The sequence below is a fragment of the Ochlerotatus camptorhynchus genome, unplaced genomic scaffold (assembly GCF_037179485.1).
Source record: "Ochlerotatus camptorhynchus isolate MF236.1 unplaced genomic scaffold, CSIRO-AGI_Acam_v1.1 ptg000257l, whole genome shotgun sequence".
Lineage (NCBI taxonomy): Eukaryota > Metazoa > Arthropoda > Insecta > Diptera > Culicidae > Ochlerotatus > Ochlerotatus camptorhynchus.
Window position 1 is genome coordinate 309,894 of NW_027040747.1, and position 16,191 is coordinate 326,084.

Here is a 16,191-nt window from a genome sequence, read left to right on the forward strand (position 1 = left end):
TCTTGCTATTAAGTGGAGCTGCATACAAGACAAGTCTTGAAGAGATGGTGGCTACCTTACATACATACATACATGTCACTATTGAAAATTTCACGAATGTGCAACTGTTCCTACGATAGTTAAAATTAACATCGATTGCCTGCGAAAAGCGATTTCTCTAGCACAGACTTCAAAGTTGAGTTCCATCACCGCGTGGTGAGTAGTGGTGTTCTCCAGTACACAACAAAAGGCTCCCCACAAGCAGCTAGCTTACAAGGCTGTCCACAACCACTGATCGAATTCAGTTCCAATCACGGTGTGTGGTGGCCGTTGGCATCAGCAGCAGCAGTGCTTTCGGCGCGTGGCGTTGAACATTGTTCTCCAGTACACAACGAAAGACTGCCTGAAAGTAGCAGGCTGCAGCCCACATGAGCATTAGACTGATGCAAAATTTGAAATTTTCGCTCCACAGTGCTCAAACGGTTCCAAATTGGGCCCTGATTAGGCTCCCAAAATTTGAACTTATTTAGTGAGAAACTGACTTGGCACAAACCATTTAAAGTTTATATGGGAATCACTATAAAGAAACCATAATTTCGGTTCATATCTATCTCAAAATTTACCAGTTCACTATACTTAAGAGCATGATAGATGAGCTTGTTGAAAAAAAATTCAGTTACAACTTTGTTCAAGACCACTTTTCGATCAAATGTTAGGAACAAAAATTATTAATGATTCAAGTTACTGATGTCTTATGATTATGCTCAATCAACTGTTCAGCAGGCAAAAAAAATCATGGCTACTATGTCACACTGCAGAATACAGTGTTGCTCACAATACAGTTGCTTAATCTTGCCATAAGATTATCAATCTCTTAAACAATTAATAACTATTTAATTTGACGTTTGGCTGAAAAACGATTTTTGCAAAGTTGTAGCTGATAAAAATTTCCATAAGAATAGCAACAAAATTTGTTAACAGTACAATATGTAAAAAGTCCAGAAGACAGTGAAAAAAAAGCTTTGTTTTCCCATAGTAATTTCCAAATAAACTTCAAATGGTTTGTGCCAAGTCAGTTTCTTATCAAATGAGTTTAAACTTTCGGAGGCTAATCAGGACCCGATTTGAAACCGTTTGAACACTGTGGAGCGAAAATTTAAAATTTTGCATCAGTCTAATGAGCATCCATACAAGGAGGAAGACGCCGCAACGCTATTGATCGGAATCAGTAGCTCTTCGTAAGTCGATGTGGGCCATCTATGTCAAGCGTGTCATACTAAAGAGTATAAACAGAGAGAACTCCGCTCAAATTCCTATTCCCACACACAGAAAAAGCTCCTGCTGCAGTTAACAAATAAGATTTATTATATAAGACCACGTAGTCCTACGTCACCATTGCGTGCAACCCCATAGGGCTGTCCCTTGTAGTTTTTTACCTCTGTTTTGACATACACAAGTCTTACCAGTTATACAACTAATAGAGGACTGAAAAAAGTTACGTTAGGGGGTTTGTTGATTATTTGGGTATATTGGAGAGTATTTACTCCAAAACTTGTTTCTCTTCCGCTGCGTCTAAATAAAAACGGGTTAGTCTGACAGCTACCATATCTGAGAATAAATTGTTTGTTTTGTAATAAACAATCATGGAAACCACATAGCAGCGAGAGCACATCACGACTAGCATGTGAAGATGGTATAAAGTGTTGAAAATTATTAGTACTATTATTATTAATTCGCATTAACTTGAGAACGGCTGGACTTAGGAAAAAAAATTTATAAAAAAAAAATATTGAAAATTATGCGCAAAACTCAAATAATTTATTATTTTACTAAAAACAATGCAATGTCATGAATTTAAAAAAAAAACAAAAAAATAAAAATAAACTAAAGATTTTTTTAAAGCAAGTTATCAGCCTACATTTTTTACCGAGCTTTAGAATATTCCTTCAGTTTTTTTTACGAACAAATGTTTTATGATAGAAGGGAGGGTTGTTTTGAGATAATCACCGTTGTACAATTTTTAATATTAATTTACTAAGAGTTTTATTTCAATGTATTTTTTTCTCAAATATAATTTAACTACATACAACTTCTTTCTTGATCAGATCAATAGTTGTCGTGCTATGATTTTTTTGAAAAAAAATATGATCAATTTTTTTAATACGCCCTTTTCAAAAGTTACTGTGATGAAAAAAATCATATTCAAATGAAAAATGCAACCATTGGTAACATATGAGTAATGTTTCATTCAAATCGGAAACACACATATCCGACCGATTTGCGTTTTGGGCTGGAAATGCTCTACTCGTTTAAATTCTTATATTTATTTTTAAATTAAAATCTTAATGAGGAATTCATTACCAAGGGTATCTTGATGAGAGCTCTTTGGTGTCGGGGTGAGTTGGTAGGCCTCTTAATATTAAAAAAAATATATTTGATTTCCAAAATGCAGAAAAATATTGAAAAATCAGGTTTAACAGCTACTTGAATTATGAAATCAATGCAAATTTAGACGTTAGGCACTCAAAGGATAAAATTGTTGGACAATGTTGCAACACATAATTTTATAAAATATGTAATTTTGGGATTTTGGGATTTTTAATAACTTGAATTAATATTACTGTGAATCTGTGGGGGCGACCCCGGCGTAGTGGTTAACATCCATACCTCTCAGGCCAAAGTTGAACTCAGCCAGAGTTCAAATGTCACCCCCCGACAAGTCACTAATCACCCAAGAGTGTTAAAGTGACTATAATAATAAAAAAAAAACTGTGTATCTACGAATTAATAAAATAATAAAATAACTAGTATAACAAGTAGTATTTTTAGTTTTGTTAAAGATTAAGAGGTTTGATTCTTTTGACACTCATGGAAGTAATTAAACTTAAAATTTAAATTATTTGGAGATGAAATAGGTAGAGATGGACGCTTCGTTCTCGAACGGTTCAGAAGAACTAGGTCCCGGCAGTGAGTGAAAGAACGGTAGTTCTTTTTTTAAAGAACGGTAGTTCTGAATTAGAGTGATAGTTTACAATAAGAGTGTATGTCGCTCTAGTTCGTTCTGAGTGGTGCGTACTCCCGGTATGAACGAGAAAGAACGAACGAAGAGCAAGAACAAGAAAGAATGGACTGAAAAGACTGAGAACGATTGGCGTTGACGGCACCGTCGAAAAATTTGCTCTTCCAGAAAATTTAGACAGTTTCTTATGGGAATTTTCGGTGGAGTGAAAGGATAGTAGGTACAAAGTCCACCATATTTCACGCACAGTCTGACGTTTGCTTATGGATTTTCTCATAGGAGTAAAGAGCTACAGAGTCGCCGTCAACGCCAATAGCTCAGGTATGTTTTCGGCTTCATGCAAGATAGTGAGATGTTTGGTCTTGTTTTCGCATGCACGTAAATGACGGACACTGTTGGAATAAAGATATAGAAAATAGTTTCCATCGGTTCTAGCGACTATGTTTACTATAACAATGTTTATTTATCTTATAAGCGTTAAGGTGTATTCAGATCTGAGCGAACATTAGCGGAGTGGAGCAAAATTTGCGTTGGAATGAGAGAGACAACTAGTACCTTTCTCCCTCTCGTACCCTCGCAAAATCTCTCCCCGCCGTGAAACATCGCTCAGATCTGAATACACCTTTAAGAGGTAAAACATCTCTTGCGCGAAAATTCGTCCCGTCCCGTCATTTGAAAAATAAAATGAATAGTGAGTGAACTCAAACCCATCCATGCACTCGTCTATTGTGACAATAAGTTCTCCCGTTGTTCGCCATTAAAATAGAAACAGGATGTAATCACTCGCTGGAACTCTACCTACAAAATGTTGGATCGGATTTTGACTAGCAAAAATTCAGTAATTTCGACGCTGGCATTGTTGAATGCTAAACTGGCTTTAGGTCCTGACGATTGGCGCATAGTTGAGTACTCTGTTGGTATGCTAAAAGTATTCTATGATGTTACAGTTGAAATTTCTGCTGAACGGAACGTATCACTGTCCAAAAGTGTGGTACTGACTAAAGTTTGAAGCAACGCGTTCAAAAATATTCGTTAGGTAATGACCTCCCACTGAAAGTGAAGAAGCTTGGAAACGATCTGATGGACGGAATAAACAAGCGATTAGGATCCAGAGACTTAAATGAATTAGTGTCTCTATCAGTAATTCTAGATCCGCGGTTCAAGAAGCAAGGGTTTGACTCAGATAGCCAGTATGAGGTGGTATATGAGTCTCTGTTACGAAAACTACAAAACCAAATGGAGGATCAGCTGTCTGAAGAAATAAAACTGGATCAACTGGAGATGTTGAAATCAACGCCCAAATCATCACTCTGGGAAGACTTTGACGATTCCGTGTGCAAGTTGCAGAATGAGCAAGACCCCGTTGTTGTTTGTAGTATCGAGCTGGACAAATACTTGGCAGAACCTCTTCTATCAAGAATTAATGATTCTTTAGCATGGTGGGCAGAGCGGAAATCGATCTACCCAAGGCTTTATACTGTAATGCAAGAAATTCTGTGCATCACCGCTACTTCCGTACCATGCGAACGCATTTTTTCTAAAACAGGACAGATATGCAACGAAAGAAGGGCAGATTGAAGGCCACGAACGTTTCGAAAATTATTTTCCTTAATCTTTAAGAAAATCTTGGTATTATATAACTGTAAGAACGATCACCGAATAAATCATTGAATACAATACAAAGGCTCAAATATGATTTCAAAAATAAAGGTTGTTTTATTTAGAAGAAAAGTTGCTTGGAAATTAGTAAATTGATTGAAATTTATTTTTGCCATTTGGATTTTTTTTTTTCAAACAAATAACTAACGAAAAAAATCTGTTAGAGCGAAGAACAGTTCCAAAGAACTAGTTCTTTATGCGGAATGGTTCTACAAGGAACGGTTCTGTGAACTGAACTGTTTTGCCCATCTCTTGAAATAGGATTGTTTAAAGTAATCTGTTTTTCACATTAGTTAATAGTTGCCCCGTTAACTCAAACTTTGTCACCACTATTGGTAATTCCAGTTGCCTGCTGATATATCAAAAGTCTGAAACATCTAAAACCATCTCTAAGAGAAACGCAATCATGTCCTAAAATAAATTACCCCATTATTATTGATTTTTTTTTTTTTGTTCACCCCTAAAGTACAAATGTTATAATTTTATAAAATATCTTTCCGAAACACACTGTCTTCGAATACACCACCATTTTTTGAGATTTTTTTCCATAAAGTCTTGTTCTAACAGATCTCCGAAACAAGTGCCAAGTATCATTTTGTGCGGGCTTCGACAACCTCTAAACAAACTTTTGCCCCACTTTCCCTTAAGGAAAAATGTTCATCTGGGTATTACCATAGGAAATATCAGTTTTCACAACCCATTTAAATTTATCATGACAGTTTTCGACAAACTACGAAGGGTCAAAGAACATCCTGTAGATGTTAAGATACGAAGAGAACTTTGGCTAAATTCGAAGAAATGCTCAGCAAAACTTCAATTTACAGTAACGCCTAAATAGCATTTATTGAAAGTTTTGTACTGTCATAAATACACTTATTGATGAAAAAAATACTAACCCTTTGACCCCATTAATAATATCTGTTACATCACAGATTACAATCCGCACACAGCCCCCCATTAAATTGCATCAAAAACGTCTCGTCCATTCCGTCAGCATATCGATGTAAATCTTGTATGAGTTGGAACAATTTCAACCAGCATCGACCCATCGCTACATTACTACAATGTTAAACTTGGAGAATTTCTATATTTGACATAAATATCGTTTCGGTGGTAAATTATTCAACCTGTAAGCCCGGTCGGTCGGTCGGTCGGTCGGTCGGCCGGTGGAGGAACGCCGAACGTCGCGAAACGTCCCCATCGTTCGCTGAAGGGAAAAGGCCACATGGTCGAAGGATAAAGTTAAATTATAAATGAAACAGCGAGAAAGAACTGAATTCTTCTTCTCGCCGGCGTCGTCGTCGTCGTCGGCATGGTTGGCCTAATGTACGGGGGCGGGGGAGAAGGGTAACAGGAAAGGAAAATTATTGCAATTTTACAAGCAGCAATGGCACTCGCGGCTCGGTGGAAAAGGCCCTACAAGCTGGATGCGATTTTCCGCGACCGAATGGCAAAGATTTTTTTTTTTCTGTTTCAGAACCGGGACTGTGCATTTCGAATACGGTTTACTGTTTCAAGATGTTGTAAATTTTAATGAACCCTTAGTAAGGGCAGTAGTCAACTCTATTGTGGGTCGCGGATCCACTCGTTGGCTACCAACCAGCTAAAAGACCACCGTCAGCAAATTATTGTATAGAAATATTATTAAATTACAACTTTTCGCTGTGTGATTGTTTGTCTCGTAAAATATTAATCCCGATGGAACTCAAAGAGCACGAGCGGGGTGGGGGAATCCTAAAAGGTGGAATATGACGAAGGCCACCGCCACGACGTCGAACGAGAAATGGGTATGAATGAAGTGAAAAGGTGCATTGAATGGAAATTGGCGGTGAACCTCTTTGGGGCTTCTTTGTCCGTTTGCCCATCGCCTTGACGGGATCTGCAAGCAGGTCTTAGGCAGTGTAGGAATGTCACCACTGGCTTCAGTTTTACCGGCCGGGAAATCGGAACGGTAGCAACTGTAACCGGTGAATAAATTATTGTTTTGATATGATTTAAACGTCAATATAAATGTGATCAGTGGAACTTTATCGGCGGAATGGGTTTTGAGTAGCGGTTGTAGTGATGTTCTGTTAGAGTTTTACGGTCAGTCTTGGACAGCAGCTAATCAAAGCGTCAATCGAGAACGTCCCGATCTACTTCTTCTATGCTCATGGAAACTTGCTTCGTTGGTGGCCATCTCTATTCATGTCAAAAAGTTAATTTAATGAATCTGCAGTGGTCATCCCGATCCATCTCCATCGAAGAAGTTTCCAGCGCTTATTCGGAGTCGACTGGGGCAAATCGTTTATAAATCAACGAAATTTTACGAATGACTGGTCAAATCTAGAACCTGCTTGTTTACGATGTAATAGAGCATCACTATTGGTTTCATCTCGGAATTTGTGATCTTTCAAAGTCATCCTGACAGACGAGAATAAATGTTGAACCCTCTGACCAGTTCCATTCTATCCCTCGACCCATACCCGTCTCCAACGCAACCATTCCGGTTTCCTTCATTATTAATTATTTAGCTATAATTTGTTGAAATTAAAAAAGGAAAAAGCATTTTCTTATTTCCCATCTCCTTTCTCCAACCGACGGACGACTGCTGCCAATGAGTGCGCGTCGCGACGCCTTGCCTGGGTCGACTGAAGAGCATGATAAAAAAAAAATGCTAAAATGAACGACCACTGGAAGGAGAAAAATCAAATTTTAAATGGACCGGACTCGGCAGATTCCCGGTTCTTAGCATCCAGTTTTTTTTTTCTTCTTGATATTTTTTTCCTGTGACTGGGACAGAATGGAAAAGTGGGTGCGCGAGTGATTTGGGTATTTCGTTTTACTTACCTTCATTATAAGCATTTTAATAAATACTTTTTCTTTCGCGCGCGTCTCGACCGAAGTTGCTTTCGATGGTGATTCGTGATATTTTTTTATCCTTCGTTCTCTGCTCTTTTTTAATTGTAATTTGGGGACGAATTTATTAAAAATTCATGAAATATATTTTCCCCATTTTTAATTAAGGCAAATGCAAATTTGCGGAATCATTTTTCTTCGTAGCCCAGGCCCGGTGGAGGTTCAGCAGGACTGGAAAAATTCAAACTTCAATGGAGTTGATTTTGATTTTGTTTACAAACTGCTGATCGATGGCACAAGGGCTAAAGTTTCTGCTGTCGTCGTCGATGGCGCCAAACAATCGCTTGCAGAAAATTAAACATTTCACTTTCTTCCAGCATCCACATGGCATCGCGTGCGCACCAGACTAATTTGATGGTGTTTGGAAATCTATGGCCACTGCAATAATAAATATGCTGGTTTCTGCAGCGGTTCAAATCAAACATCCAGCTGAGAGTTCTCGCCAGGGGAGATTTGGAATCAATCGTGGAAGCTAGAGAGAATGACGTTTGATTTAGCAAAATTAGATCGTACAAATGGTGGTGAAGCATTTTGATCAATTGCGAATAAATCAACGGTTAGTTGAAATTTATTAGCTGAATTCATTTAGTAATTCTATAGTTCTATTATAAGCAGCAAAAACCTTGAAGTTATTCTCCAACCTACTTCTCACCACCGCCGGTGATAATTCCTTTCATTGCTGAGTGCAAAGTATTATCGTTTCCCATGTGAGTGCGCCAACCAGAAGCATCTGAGGATGCCTGAGTGGGTTCCTACGTATTTCCCGGCGATGGTGGGCGGAATCATTTTTCTGCGACATCAACGATCAAAGCATCTCGTTCATCGCATATCACAAGTATGGTGATGCGATGTTTCGCACTGACTGCCTGGTGTGAATTACCTACCTACAGTCGGCGGAGGGCGGAGGCTGAAGTGAGCCTATATTATCCCTAAATCCTTTGCATGCACTTCATCCATGCATAAGTGTGGCTTACTTATGCTAGTTCTTTTCAGCCCTGCAACCACCCACATTTTTCTCGTTGCACTCCCCCGTTAGCTTTTACTTATTTTATACTTTTTGCAATCCGATAGACACATGGATGCATGCATTCACGTCGGGAAAATTCATCTCTCTTCTTCGTCATATTTCCGCGCATCGTTCTGCATTTATTCACGTGTCATACTTTGGCGTACCTTATGCATAAATAATTGCACCGCTCCGTGTGTCCACGTGGTGCTTTGAGTGGTGCATATTTTATCATTTTCTTATGCTGAATGACATTTTTCTTCTGTATCCTGGCAGCAGGAATTAGCTCGGCCGAGTTTGCTAGGAAATCTGTAATTTGGAACGATCGAACCAAGGTATGAAAGTGCTACTAGTTTGTCTGACTATAACAGCTTTCCCGATACTAGAAAAGCTTCTTCCTTGCTTACCAATCCTCTAAAAACGCAGTAATGTTCCATTAATCGAAGCGCCTGTTCAATTCGCTGATCACTGAGCATGACATTAAGCCTTCGAAGAGGTCAAATGATCTACCGTGGAACCAAAACATGGCACAGGACAAGGAACGTTTACATCAACAGTGTGTAACAGTCACTCCATGTTGTAAATAGTAAATTAGTCAAACATAAAATAAGAATGAAATAGATCTAATCCATACGCCAAAAACTATGCCAGTAGCGACACTGGTCGATTTACTATAAAAATAGAATACCTCGTGAGTAAAGCCACTCGACCTTGTACAATTTCTCCCAAGGCCGAGTCCAGTGAAATCTTCGGGAAAGTTTTGAAAAGAGAGAGTGTGGCTACACCCGACTTTGAACGAAGGACCAGCGATCGGAATAATCTCTCACATTACCGATCTCGTTCGAAGAAGTTCGCGGGAAAATCGAACTTCCGTTAAGTTCGGCCGAGGTCACCTTCCCCAATCTGAGGTCACGGTTTCGCATGACTTTCGTCTGAACCGCAGATTGCAGTGGAAGTGTTTCATTTTGTTCGCATGATAGTTTCGTTTTGTAAATTATAGTTATAAATCTAAACGTAGTTTGCGTCTTAGGCTAGACTTTGTGTGTGCGAAAAATAAGCTAGACCAACCGACGGCTACGTTTACGTTTCCAACGTCATCATCTGCATCCTCGGGGCGAATAATCCCGGCAACCGTCACCTTGTCCGGTGGAAAGCGATCCGCATCTACATAGCTGAACGGAGCTTTGTGGTTCCTCCACCCACGTGGAAATCGTTGGCCGTTCAACACCAACGGTCGAACGCGCATCGATTAAAGTAGCATCGTCGCCGCGCCAGTAACAGCAGCGCAGCAATCAACAGCAGCTAAATCAACTGGTGAGTCCGTTCTGTTTTTTTCGTTGAGTGTGGCGTCCGGTGAGGGTGCCACGGAGGACCTTTTTTGCCGACCATAAGGTCAAAGAGCATGAATTGCTAATATTTGGATTAGTCCAATAATTGTAAGGTTGGGGTGTCGGTAAGACAAACATGCGCACGTATCGTCGTATATGGATGCCCACTAGAGTGATGCAAAATTTAAAATTTTCGCTCCACAATACTTAAACGATTCCAAATCGGATTCTGACTAACCTCTCAAAATTTGAACCCATTTGGTGAGAAACTGAGATGGCACAAATCATTTGAAGTTTGTATGGAAATTACTATGGTAAAACCAAGATTTTTGTTCTTGTCTATCTAATAATTCCCATATCGGTCTGCTTCAAAAGCTTTCAACTTGTAGGAAATTTTCCCAGCTACAACTTTGTTGAAGACCACTTTTTGATTAAATACAAGGATCAAAAGTTATCAATGGTTCAATGCGCTGATGTCTTATGATCATGCTCAATCAACTGCTCAGCAGGCAACATGGGTGTTTCTGGGGCGTTGAATAGGACACAAAAATCATGGCTACTATGTCACACTGCAAAATACAGTGTTGCCTACAGAGCAGCTGCTTGATCATGTCATAAGTTTACCAATCTCTTAAATAATTAATAACTTTTTCCTGTCTCGTTTTACATAGAAACGATCTTCAGCAAAGTTGTAGCTGAGAAAATTTTCTATAAGAATGGCTCTCGAAATGTTTCACAGCTCAATATGGAAAAACACTAGAAGACAATGAACAAAAAGTTGAGATTTCCCATAGTAATTTACATGTAATATTCAAATGGCTTGTGCGAAATCTGTTTCTAACCAAATGAGTTGTAACTTTGGGAGGCTAATCAGGATCCGATTTGAAACCATTTAAGCACTGTAAAGCGAAAAAGTCAAATTTTGCATCAGTCTAATGCCCACCCAACCCATCAATGTTAGACACCCGGGTGCCAAGCACTCAACAATATTACAAAACGAATAAAGATTAAATTTTATGCATTTTATGTTTAATCAAAATGTATACATTGGTCCGATTAAAACTTTCGTCAAAATTAAACTAAGTCCGATTATCGTAGTGGAATTCGATCAGTGTATACTACAATGATAAACAATTACAAAATCAAACGCGATGGCGCTCGTAGTCGTTCGTAATCATTTCCTTGTTACTATTATCTCGCGTTGGTGTCGTGCGGTTGGTGTTTTATATAAATGCAATTCAAATTATAATTGTTTGACTATTTCCAATCCTGCTCGTTTGGATAGCTCGACTTGTGTGCCAGGATAGTTGAGTAGTAGTATTTTTTAAATTATTATTAAAGATCATCGCTTGAAAGGAATTGATCGTTGCAGTATCCAGATAATTCTATATTCCCGACGGTAGACCGTAATTTGCTCAATGGATGTAATCTCTAGTTCCCGAGAAAACCTCGTGTAAAATATCCTGCTTCGCTTCTCATCCCCAGATATTACACTCCGAACGTGATCTTCATCAAAATCGAGTAATCCGATCTGGTGATCAATCCGATCGCCCACCGTCATGTCGTCAAAGCAATAGAGGCCTATCCGAATGTTGACGAAGAATTTACCCTACCGTTCCTTCAGGATACACTTCTGTATAAGAACAGCACTGCCAATGGAATATCGCTTCTGTGCTCAGGACGTTGCCCCCCCCCCTCCCCCGGGGGCGACCCCGACGTAGTGGTTAGCATTCATACCTCTCCGCCAAAGTCACGAGTTCAAATCTCACCCCCGGACAAGTCACGAATGACCCAAGAGCGTTAACGTCATGACTATAATTCAAAAAAAAAAAAAAAGAACGTTGCCCCCCTGCGATGGATATTCCACTGGTCAAAATGTGGTTCTCACAGCATTTTTGACGAATCATTCGGTCAAGGTCAGAGTCTGCTAACAGAAGCTGCTCAAGTACTATGTACTCAATGCATTGAAACACCGCAAGCTTTATCATATTGGTGGCGCTGTGTCGATAATACCACCAAATATGAGGACAACGGGTTGGACTTATTGGGCTCGCATATGGTGAGAACGTTTCGGGATCTGGTGGAGAGCTTTGACTAACGAAAGTCCCGGTCGATAAGCAGGATTTCTACTACGCATGTGATCAGCTAGACAGTTAGTTCTTCTTTAGTAAGACTGCGTTAGTACGAGTTCGCCAAAAGAACATTTCAAAACTGTACGTGTTTTTTTCATAATAATAAATATTAAAAAAAAATTAGGAACCTTCCTAAGAAAACATTAATTTTGATTTGAAAACAATAATATTAAACATGAAACAAAAACGAAGCAGAAAATATATTCCCTAGAATAAACCATATGTATGCTTTGAAAGTATATTTCGATTTTATACTATGGCAGGGATAAACCATTGTTATACTAAGTTTGCATTCTCTCCCTTTATACCGACCTTTGCGTCGGTACGGAGAGTTGAGATTTAGCGTAACTTTTATACACTCAAAGATAAATTAAATCAAAAAAGCTTAAAAAGTATGCAGCTTCCCGCTTCACCTTATTGAGTCCGAGGCATGATTACTTCGGCAATAGTCATGCATGATTAAAATCGAAATAATCTTTACAGTATTACATCTTATTCTTTTTCAATACTGATATATAGTCAAAAAAGATTAAAATTCAATCAAAATTTATTAAAATAGATCAAAAATGATTAAAATTTATTCAAAAAAAGATAATCTACAATCTTATCAATCATGATTTAACTGGGATTAATATCAGATGCTTATTTTTTAGAAAGAGAGGATTAATTTTTAATCATTCGATATGATTCAACTGAGTTTAATGTCAAATTGATTAAATTTCAAGCAAAATGGGAATAGTTCAGTTTATCAGTGTACTATTTAGGTTTCAATATTTTTTGAGTGAGCTTTGCCGTTCCCCGCTTGCTGCATCGTCGTGGGATTCATCCGGAAGAAACACAAGAGCACAGCACAGATGGAAGGTAGTTACGCACACAAGAATAGTTAACTTTGCGCAGTGGCGATATCGTAACCAATGAGGTACAACCGAGGTGCGATTATTGCTAGTTGAAAACTAAAACACAAGAATAGGACTAGATAGAGAAAGATAATAAAGAGGAGTAGAAAAATACAAACAATGGAAATTTCGTGAAAGCACGCTCTAGGTACCTATAATAAAATCTCAGCTTACCGTTTTCCGTTGCGAAATAAATGTTTGATTTGATTTCGATGTAATATTGTCCTATTAAAAATTAGAATGAGAGGAAGAAAGTGTCTTCACGTTGTTTCGGGTCCGTGTAATTCTGTTGTTGTCTTCCGCGTGGTCGGGGTTTGACTTTATGTTGCGCACCTCTTTTGCTGCAACTGCGCCTCTGGCGGAAATAAGTGGAACTACCGATGAGGAAAGCTTGACGTGTAACGTCGCTTTAGGTTTGTGTGCTCTCTTACCGTGAGTTTTGGGGAAATATTTCGAGGTGTGAGAGATTATGCTGTTTTCGCAATAAGGGTTTCTACCCGTTCAATTTCGGTGGTAGTGAAGCTGGCTTGATCTTTTCTTTTTAGGAAGATTACTCCAGGACTCGCCCTGTGGCAGTCTCATCCGGGCAAAACTCAACATGGCATGCGGTCTCCGTTACCGAAGGGGCGCTTAAGCCGCATACTTAACCGAAATCGACCAGTGACGGCTACAAGTGTTGACTGTAGTGTCAGAATGAGTACGATATTGTCCAAACAGACAGGTCTATCACCGCGAGTATAAGGTTCGTTCATTGAAAGGCTCTCTCTTTCTAAGCCAAGTGAAAAACAATGCAACGAAATTGGTTTATATGTCGCTTCCATTGCCTTGACCAATCGCGTCAGTTTATCCAGAAGTCCGTATTCGTGCATAATCTGCTATAGCTGGTCTCGATCTATTGTGCCGTATGCTGAGTTTAATACGATGGTGGATCAAAATATCGATGTTGCTAAACACGACTCAATAGATTCTTAATCAAGTCCTAATCATTCTCCCAAAGTTTGAGCTTATTTGATTGGGATCTCATACGGCACTGGCCCTTTGAAACGATGTACGCAACAGTCCTCTGGAAGGTCCGAGAGGATTCGGAGTAGGGCTCTGCATTTTCGAAACAAAGAAAAGAAAATGAACTCTCCGTAGAATCGCTTAATTTTGAGTAATATCATTTTGGTGTAAGTCATTGTGTTTCTCGTTATCGATTCACGATGAACATCCTCCTCTTTTCAAACATGACTTGACTATCGCTTGTTCCGTTCGTCAAGTACTTCAGTTCATTTCATTTGAAGCAAAGACTTGCTTCAATTGACGCAATGAATGACTTGAAAATCGATATCCGACGCCATTTTGAAATCCAAAATGGCGACCATCTGGTTTCAGAAAAGGTGGCAAGTACCCTACAATATGAGTATTTTCGGAACGGGACGACGCGTAGATGCCAAAAATCGATATTTGGAATTTTGGGATCCGAGATGGTGACCATCAAATTTCATAAAACGTTTCAAATACCCTTAGATATGGGTATTTTCGGAACGGGGACAACTATGTTGGACTCCAATATGGCGGCCATCGGGTTTCTGAAAAAGTGCCAAATACCCTACAACATTGTTATTTTCGGAACGGGGACAACGCGTAGATGCCGAAAATCGGTATCAGATACCATTTTAGAATCCAATATGGCGGCCATCAGGGTTCAGAAAGCGTCAAATACCCTGCAATATGAGTATTGTCGGAACGGGAACAACGTGTAGATGCCGAAAATCGATATCCGATTCCATTTTGGAATCCAATATATCGGGTTTCATAAAAAGTGTCAATTACCCTAATATATGGGTATTTTTCGGAACTTGGACGAAAATCGATATTCGATGCCATTTGACACTTCTTCTGAAATTTCTGGCTTCTAGATGTCACCCCGATTTAAAAAAAAAACACATTGATTGATATTTGACAGTATTTCACAGTTTCTCCGAACCAAAACCGCCATCTTGAATCACATCGACAACTACGTCTCATCCCATTCTGAAGATAACCATATTTTAGGGTATTGACACTTTTCCGCAAATCGGAAGTCGCAGTCTAGGATTTCAAAATAGGGTCAGATATCTATTTCCGGCTTATAGCCGGCGCCGGTGGTGTAGTGGTAAGCGTGACTGCTTTCTAACACCCAGATGGGTCTGGGTTCAATCCCAGCCGAGGTCGGTGGGATTTTTCTGAGGCATAAAAATCTCTGGTCACGATTGATCGATCGATGTCCGTCGGTGATTGGCACTAGATTGCGGAACAGAGACCGACGTTAAATAAAGGAAAAAAAAGGATCTATTACCGGCTTCTATACTTTACACTAATTCTGAAAAAAAAACCATACGTATGGGTATTTGAAAGCATCAACAACTTTTTCTTAAATCAGAAGGCGTCATCATAGATTTCAAAATGGCGTCGGATATCGATTTCCAATCTCCAGACGTCACCCCGGTTCCAAAAATACCCATATTGATGGGTATTTGACAATATTTCCCACTTGAGCTCAAGCCGGAAGCTGCCATCTTGGATTTCTAAATGGCGTCGCATATCAATTTTCGATCTGTAGACTTCGTACCGATTGCAAAAATAGCAATATTGATGTGTATTTGACTAAATTACCACTTTTTCTTAAGTCGGAAGCCACTATCTTCGATTTCAAAATACCGTCGGATATCGATTTTCATCCTCTAGACATTATCCAGATTCCAAAAATACCTTTATTGATAGGTATTTGACAGTATTGCTCACCTTTTATTACACTGGAAGTCGCCATCTTGGATTTCAAAATGGCGTTGCATATCAATTTTCGATCTCTAGACGTTACCCCGATTTCCCATATTGATGGGTAAAGAAACCACCCGACAATGATAAATTTGACATCCACGTGCCCAGATCTATGCGCATACGCTTAAATGAGCCGAGTGAACAATCAACAAGAGTCATAAAAACTGCGCGAATTTGGATCGAACAGCTTCGCTTCAATGCAAAAGTAAGTTCATTTGACAATGAAAGAAGACATGAATACGAGTCAAGCCAAAACAAACAGCATGAAAGCTGATCGAAAGTGGTTTTTTTCATGTTGACGAGGATCTGCTCGAAGAGAGGACAGAATGACTTTCAATTGAAATTGATGGTATACAGCTTCATCGTCACTTGACGATTTTCGATTGAAAGTGGCTTTGTGGGGCCCTGATCCGGAGTTGAAGTAACCAGGAGAGAAGGTGGTGAAAACCAGGCGCACCCAGAATGGCGAGAT

At 39.2% G+C, this 16,191-nt stretch overlaps 1 protein-coding gene and 1 pseudogene across 1 annotated transcript in view; both read left to right on the top strand.

Moving 5' to 3' along the window:
- LOC135705059 (protein bric-a-brac 1-like) overlaps positions 1–16,191 on the top strand; it is a 491,570-nt gene that overhangs the window by 291,089 nt on the left and 184,290 nt on the right. The window lies entirely within an intron of this gene.
- Positions 12,907–12,989, top strand: LOC135705122 (U4 spliceosomal RNA; annotated as a pseudogene).